At 38.4% G+C, this 8,104-nt stretch overlaps 2 long non-coding RNA genes and 1 pseudogene across 2 annotated transcripts; 1 reads left to right on the forward strand and 2 right to left on the reverse strand.

Annotated features, from left to right (window-relative positions):
- Positions 1-1,228: 1,228 nt before the first annotated feature.
- On the reverse strand, positions 1,229-2,815 carry LOC127352517 (olfactomedin-4-like; annotated as a pseudogene).
- Positions 2,816-5,144: 2,329 nt separating this feature from the next.
- Positions 5,145-7,100, forward strand: LOC127353817 (uncharacterized). Its single transcript, XR_007881367.1, has 3 exons — positions 5,145-5,250; positions 6,601-6,698; positions 6,789-7,100. It is a non-coding gene; the product is annotated as an uncharacterized LOC127353817 (long non-coding RNA).
- LOC127353809 (uncharacterized) lies at positions 5,798-8,081 on the reverse strand. Its single transcript, XR_007881357.1, has 2 exons — positions 7,298-8,081; positions 5,798-6,648 (listed from the first exon to the last, which is right to left on the reverse strand). It is a non-coding gene; the product is annotated as an uncharacterized LOC127353809 (long non-coding RNA).
- Positions 8,082-8,104: the final 23 nt, after the last annotated feature.

Genomic DNA, 8,104 nt, shown 5'->3' on the forward strand with positions numbered 1-8,104 from the left:
TGACAAGACCAAAATGATCTGTGTGTTTTGTCGTTGTGAACTGAGCTATCATCGCAGCACGTCCAGTCTGAAATACCACTTGATGGCCAAGCACACAGCTGATGCGAATTATCTGCCCCCTCGACAAAGCCAGGCGACAATGGATGATTTTTCAATAAAAACAACATTTGCACAAAGCAAGCTGATCCACTTTTCCATGTTGATAAGAGCATTACAATGAGAAAAATAATGGGACAAAAAGAAATCAAGGGACATTTAGAATAGATAAAAATGTGCGATTAATTTGCGATTAATTGCGAGTTAACTATGACATTAATGCGATTAATTGCGATTAAATATTTTAAAAATTTGACAGCACTAATTTACATTCTTTGCAACTTACAGAACACTTGACTTGTACATTATAACCTGGTCAAGCAGTCAACTCGAGCCGCACTGATATACACACATGACAACCAAACGCACCCTTCCAATCTGGTCTATTTAGTTTTGTCTATTTAAACTGCACAATTTCCCAGCTCTCCCTCTGCTCTGTCAATGCCGCTGTTGCGCTGCATCCGTATTGCTGCTGCTGCTTTGTAAGCTATTGCTGCCTGCTGCGCTGTAAACAGGGGGTTAAGATATTTGCTCATCACTCCCCAATATCTCTATGTAAACATATCTGCGAGGTTGGAGCCTAGACGCCAAAATCTAAATATGCTATACTGCTGTAATAAACATTTCAAACGTGAGTTGTCTGAACTTTATTTTTGTGTGATTTGTATGCACCAATGCACCAAGACAAATTCCTTGTTTGTGTAAAAACTTACTTGATAGATAATACATAGTTTTATGTGTGTCCACCCCCACCTGTTCTCACAAGCATTCATTTGTTGACTCCGTCTCCATGCTCCTGGGACCTGCAATTTATTTTTTGACCAACCACTCCCACCCACTGCAAAGTCAAAAACCAACACCATTTGTGAATCCCAATGTTGTCTCTTCTAGTGCAATGCACTAACTTCGGGCAAGACAGACTAAACAATAGTGAACATGGTAAACATTTCCATCAAAAGCATGTTAACTTTGACATTGTAAGCATGTTAGCATCCTGACATTAGCAGTTAGCTCAAAGCCCCACTTCCTTAGTAAAGCCTCATAGAGCTGCAAGAATGAAGACACACCAGTCTGCAATTACATCCAACAACACTATGACTTTATTTTCTATGGGAAAGCAATGCTATTAAAGTTGGTGATTACAGGTTTTATTGTATCATTTGATTATTGATTACATTCAGTGTTACCTAATTACAAACATTTGTTAAAGCATACAGTATGTAATATCTGTTAACATAGATATATAGTCGTCTTTGAGCTGGACCTTCACTAGCTTCATTTAGATCTTAGTAGTTAAATGAACAGGGCTAAAATGGAAATAGCAATAAATAGCCATTTCCAACTACTTGAACAGCTTCAGATCAGAAGTGGGCCTGGTAGGCCAGTAGATATCCATCGTTGTACATGTAGATCTGCTTGTTGGTGGGGTTGTAGCTCAGACTGGCCACTCCTTTAGCTACCTTCTCGAGTGGCAGTGCTAGTGAGTTGTCCTCTTTTCCTGTTGCTGTGTCGAAGGCGTAGAACACCTCCTCGTGGTATTCGTCCACGTAACGCACACCATGAAAGCATTGCTCACCGCCTTCTTGAACAGCCTCGTCTCCCACGTCTGCGAGACATTGAGCGTCTCAGCCCCACTGTCCCAAACTAGCCGGCTCACCACCATGTTACCATGGTTACCAACAGTGGCATAAAGGGCCCATAGTCCCATCTCATCTGCCTCCACATCTACATCACTATTGGCACGGCAGTCATAGTAACAGTACGGGAACTTGTTGTTGAAACCCACACCGGTGCCTGGAAGTGTCACCCGTTTAACAATGTTGCTGTTCAGGTCGTAGCGGCAGATGTCTGCAGAGCGGTAGCAGTGATAGTACAGAGCTTCACCATAAAGAACAGCACTGGGTCCCTCAATGCTGTTAGCGTGACTGTAGGATGGGGCGAAGGTGTAGTCCTTGTGGTTGGCAGAGGCCATGAAGTCTTCGTAGGTTTGGTAGACACGCAGGGTGTTGCCCCAGATGTGGGTGCTGACCAGAGGTTGAACCCAGTAGCTGTTCTTCTGTCCCTCACTGTCCATCTGGGCCTGTTTGCCCCATGAACCAGAGATGTAGCTCTTACCATGGGGACCAACCTTAGTCATGACAGGATCACTAACATTGGTGATGAGGCCCTTGAGGCAGTATGTGTCTTTGACTGGAAACAGAGAGACATGAGAAGGATTTGAATATTTTGTGGAATATAATTTTAGATACAAGCCTGTGTAAAGCTCAGAAAAAAGATATAACAAGTGTGGATTTGCAATAGTCTTTGCAACATAACAGCCTGTTAAAATAAATGCAGGTCTCTGTGTAGGGGTGTTGGGGGGGGGTCTGATGGAGGGCATTGATTGACTCAGGTTCAGGTGAAAAAAACATTTTTTGAGGATTTTTCCAAAGAGGATAATAATAATTTATTATTTATAATACAAACCCTGCTAAAGGAAAATAAATATTTTTGAAGAGGAAGTGTGTAGATCAAGTGGCCGATGTCACATCCATTTTCAACCCCTCACTGCTCCAGTCTGTAGTGCTCGCATGTTTCAAAAAGGCCACCATTGTCCCTGTCCTCAAAAAGTCTAAAGCCCTCTTCTTAAACCACTACCACCCAGTAGCAGTCACCTCCATCAACCTGCCTGACCTAACATCATGAAGTGCTTCGGGCGGTTAGTCAAAATCTTCATCATGTTCTTTCTTTATAACTGACTGGACCCACTACAGGCTAAACAAGTCAATGGACGATGGACAATGCCATCAGCCTAACACTCCACACTCCTCTTCCACCTGAACCAGAGGAACACGTATGTGAGAATGCTGTTCATTGACTATAGGTCAGCATTCAATAGTTGACCATTTGGTCTTTCACCATGCTCATACTTGGGAGTATCTAAGAATTTCATTGCCAAGGATTGCTTCACTTTAACTGTAGTGCATATGACATAAACTTGAACCTTGTGTGGAATTTCTTAAATGGATTATTTGTTTGCTCAGTGCTGAGTGGTTGCTTTCTGTTCCTGAGCCCTGTTACAACATCTTCAGCAGAGATACTGCATATCTCAGTAAATCCACGAAACAAATGGCACATCAGTCACCCCTCTCTTCCACTATTGAATTTCTTTCCCATCATCCAGTCACATTACTGTGACCTGAAGGACAAGAATCTCCAGCTAGATGGCCTGCTGTATCTGAATGAGCAATGGATTTATCTCAAGTTGAGATATGAACCAGTGTCAGAGGGCAACATTTCTCTTTTCGTTTCTTCGTTTCTAATGACACACTGCTAAAACTGGGTTTAAAACAGTTAAAAATACATCCCAATAGGGATTATCAACTAATTATTACCTCTGCAAAGGAGATATGTGATCAGTGCTGTTTGTGGGTTTGTTTGTTTGTTTGTTCGTTGGTTTACTTGTTTGTCTATCAGCAGGATTACGGAAAAACTACTGGCCTAATTTTCATGAAACTGGTGGAAGGGTGTAGCATGGGCTCAATGAAACTAAAAATGAAGGGTCATTAAGTGATAAAACCAATGTTGTAATGCATAGGTACCAGTTCTATTGAAGTTTATGGGAGATGCTTGGAGAACCAGCATATCTATGTTGTATGACCTTTGATGAAGAGATGCCTCTACCAAATGAAAGAACATAGTTCAGAAAATAGTTTTTCAAAATGTGGGAATTTGTTTATTTGCTGTTGGTCTCATATCCAAAAATATAGGCATACTTTACAGGGCCGATGGCAAGTCAAATGAAGATGCTCATAATGGCAATTTTTTAAAAAGTTATGAAGTGTTATTGACAAGGCTAATAACAGCTAATCTTATGGGAGTATTAGCTATTCAAATGAAACATTTATGAACCTTCTCTGGTTCTTAATTGTGCATTGGTGGGCTAAAAACTAACCCTTAGCTATAAAACGACAAACGCATATTTCATGGCTATCATAAAAACATTAAACAAGATCTTGATCATCAGAAAATAAACAGGCTCACAGTTCATTTAGTTCAACTTGCATGCAAATAAATTACAAACAAAATGTACCTTGAAAACAAATGGAACATTAGGTAAATAACAACATAACAAAGTAGTGGTGCCAGATTGTTAACCTGTGAAACTGAAGGGGGAGCTGTAAAGGAGTGGTCTGCTCATTCATCACTATGCTAACTGTGATGAGAGCTTTCAAGCAGGGCACTAACGTGCATTCACGTGATGACCCTTCCTTCTTTTTTTGGCACGAGCCAAGGAAAAACCATTAAAGATCCAGTGTGTATAATTTAGTGGCAATGAGCAGTGTAGTTGCAGACTTTTTAGCTATTACTGTACAATATTTGTATAATTTGAAATGCCTTTGCCACAATACATCATGTATACCTACAAAACCATGTGATCTTTTTTTTAATCCTGAGCAAAGGAAATGTATGATACATCCTGAACTGCATCATATCATAAATTATGTATTAGTTATGCATTACTTAAGCATGTGTCTTTATTATAAAGATCCAACTCAACTCAAGGTCAAAAATGCAACAATAAAAAGTAAAAAATCTGAAAGATTTATTGAAAAATTTGAAAGTTGAAAAAAAGAAAACTCAACCAGCTACAACATTAAACTACTGCATTAACATTAATGCAACAGTAATACTAATCCAATAAAACAAAACTCTAACCAATCTGCATAATAACTACCAATAATATGTAATACTTAATAATATGTGTACGTACGTAAGTCAAACTCTGAATGCAAAAAGTTTGCTTATTAAGGATTGTTTTTATAATGCATTATTGCGTTATCAGTGCTTACATGTTCCAAAAATTCCAAAAGGTAAAATTTTAGTTTAACATAAGATCTTTGAGCTTCATCATATGAAAATCCCCTATGCTGCTGCAATCCCAACCACAAGAAGGAAGTGGTTACATTCTGCGGGAAACATGGCACAAGCACACACACCGAACACACATTACTCACTTACATGCAGTGGTCAATGGGAGTGTCCACAAGTTAAAAACAGTTAGTCATATTCAAACTGTGTTCAGGGACTGTTTCATTTACCTCTGCTGTCTGATCCACCATGAAGCTGTATGTGATCGTTCCTCTGTGTGCTCTGTTCACCCTCACCCAACAGGTAAGAAAACACATTTAGCTCCTCCTAACAAATTATTATACACTGCCCATTTACGCATGGTATTTAAAGTTGATTTTTTATGGCAAGGTGTGATATTCTTGATTTCATATTGCATATTGTTAATATGATATCCGGAATCACTTATAATCCAACAGTGACATTTGAAGTTTACTCCTTTTTGATGTTGTCAGAACTGGTAGGCAGTGTCTAACCCATCCTTACATGACTGAATGTACTATAATATCTACTGCTGGGAGATATAACACAGTTTGAACTCAGGACATAATCCTCGTTTAAACAATAAAACAAACAAACTTAATCTTACTTACTAATCATTTTAGATAGCATTTAGGACTTTTCTCATTACACACAAAGGTTTTCTCACTGAATTCATATTTGTTTATGTCCTACCTATAGTCAGGATTCAGATATTATTGAAGCATCCAAAATATCTAAAATCCTGTGAGTCCTTAAACTGACATTAGTCTGCTGTGACTGCCCAACTGTATATTTTACATTTTAATTAATATGCTCTCCACTGACAATGTCGATTGAATTATTGATTGATTTTATTTATGGATTATCAGACACAAAAAACAAAATTGACAACACTTATTTCTGACATGGTCCCAAGATGTTAGAAGACACAATGAGAGAAGACATTTAACATTCAACAACACAATCCTGAAATCCAAATTAATGATGTCTTTGCTGATTTCATTCATCAATCTGTTGCCCTGATCAATAAAACACTAAAACCTGACTTCTATACCTTATTTAAAAACTTGATGTGAACTGACGCACACTGAACACACACTGGCCCAGATATTATAGTATGGACCATTGTTATCTGAGAAGTACTGAGGAACATACTCATTGATAATATTGTACATATGATTCAGTTTCTGTTGTTCCACTCTGAGCAGTCCGAGCTGTCTGAATTCATCACTACCAATGTTAATGATTAATGATTAATTATTAATATTACATTTAATAGTAATAGTAATGAAGTACAGTATTGTTTTACATCACCTGTAGTTTGTTCTTAATTTTAACCGTCAAACCAAGCTGAACAGACATAACCAAAATGACATTGTATCAATGATGATAATGAATGAAAATACAAAAAAGACTAAATATTAAACAAGACACTTTGTTCTAAAGGATTTTTCCTGTTTTTCCAATGATTTTGAAAGCGTATTATCTATGAGCCACTAATTGCATATGTTCTGAGACATTATCATTCGTTATAGCAACAGATTAAAAAAACAAAAAAATATGTCTGATTTCAAGTTAAAATTATGTTTGTATCCTAACCATGTACCATAGTGATTTCTCATCGATTTCCAGGTGCACCATGATTATAAGAGTGGAAGATCTTCATGTTCACCAGTCACACTGTAAAGAAACAAATGAAGTCCGTCAACTGCTCACCATAATGCAGTAAAGTATGTAAAGTATACAGTGTAAGTGGTCTCTTAATGTCTACATTTTCGGTTAATGTATTTAATTTGCTTTTGTTTTTAACTCTCCCACAGACTCAGGAGGAAGTGCCTGCACACATCTCTTTTGTGGCAATGGGCATTTATGATTTGGGACATTTCAGATTAAAGCTGCAACAATCAGTCAATTAAGCAATTAGTTGTAAATTATTTCAATTAACTAAACTAAATAATAAAATTTGCTATTTTGAATTTATAGTTTTGAGTCATTTTTAAACATAAATCTAAATTTTCTGATTTCAGCTTTTCAAAATGTGAACAATTCTAATCCAAAGACAGACAGACATGCTTGAGTTATTTGTTTTCAATACTGGTCAGTGCTTTTTTTACTCCAGTGGCTGAGCCAATTCTTTCCTCACCAGTTTGAAGGTTGTGCCATTGCTGGCAGGCACGAGCCTGAAGCTGTACACAGGACGGGCAACTGCACTGTGAACATGTGGCTCTTCTCCATGTCCCTCCTGCACCTTTAATAACTATTCTAATAGCATACATTATCATATATGAATGCTATATGTGCTTTAGTATCATATTAAATGTGGTCTCACCTTTTCATTATAGGAGGTTGGAGACTTGGTTCCTGTGTAGATCGTTTTGATCATTGTAGCCCTTCTTGTTGATCCATTCAGTAATGGTGGTAAGATCTGTATCTGTCATGACTCCCTTGTGTTGAAGCACGTTGAACCATCCCTCTACCATCTCTGTACTGTGTTGCTGAAAGCTTTTTTCAAAAGTGGCAAGTCTGGTTTTACTCATCTGGTCGTTCTGAAAGTCTTTGAAGTTCTTGGTGCCATCCAATTTGAATCTCGGCATAGAGCCAATAATCGTCAGTTTGAAGGTGCCCACAACATCATCATTGCTAATGGTGCTAGCTAAATAGTTTCTATAGTCTTTTGACTTTGTACTGGGAAACTCACGATGTATTTCTTTAGGCACTCGAACAGTTGGAAGTTTAAGGCCATGATATTTGTGCACATCAGGAATCAGGTTGGTATCCAGAGGAGAGGAGTTTGTTCCCACTTCAAGCATGGCTTCTGCTAATCTGCTGTTCTGGTTCAGTTTTCTAGCTTCTAACATACAACTCACTGCTGGCTGGTGATCTGCATTGATGAACTGTCCAATTCCTGGATTTTGAGTTCCACACTTTTTCCATTCTTTGTATAATTCTATTTTTCCAACCTCTTCCTCAAGTACCTTTTTGTTTTCTTTTATGATGTTTTTTGGTGCAGCTCCCTCTGCCATGTACCAGTCCCCTCCTCTGATGGCTTCAGTCCACTCTTTGCGCTTGATGAAAGGCTCCCATTGGCCTGGGTGTCTGAGGAGAGTGTCGGCCTCCACAGATCGGAGGCGGTTTG

The sequence above is a fragment of the Dicentrarchus labrax genome, unplaced genomic scaffold, assembly GCF_905237075.1.
Source record: "Dicentrarchus labrax unplaced genomic scaffold, dlabrax2021, whole genome shotgun sequence".
NCBI classification, from domain to species: Eukaryota; Metazoa; Chordata; class Actinopteri; family Moronidae; genus Dicentrarchus; species Dicentrarchus labrax.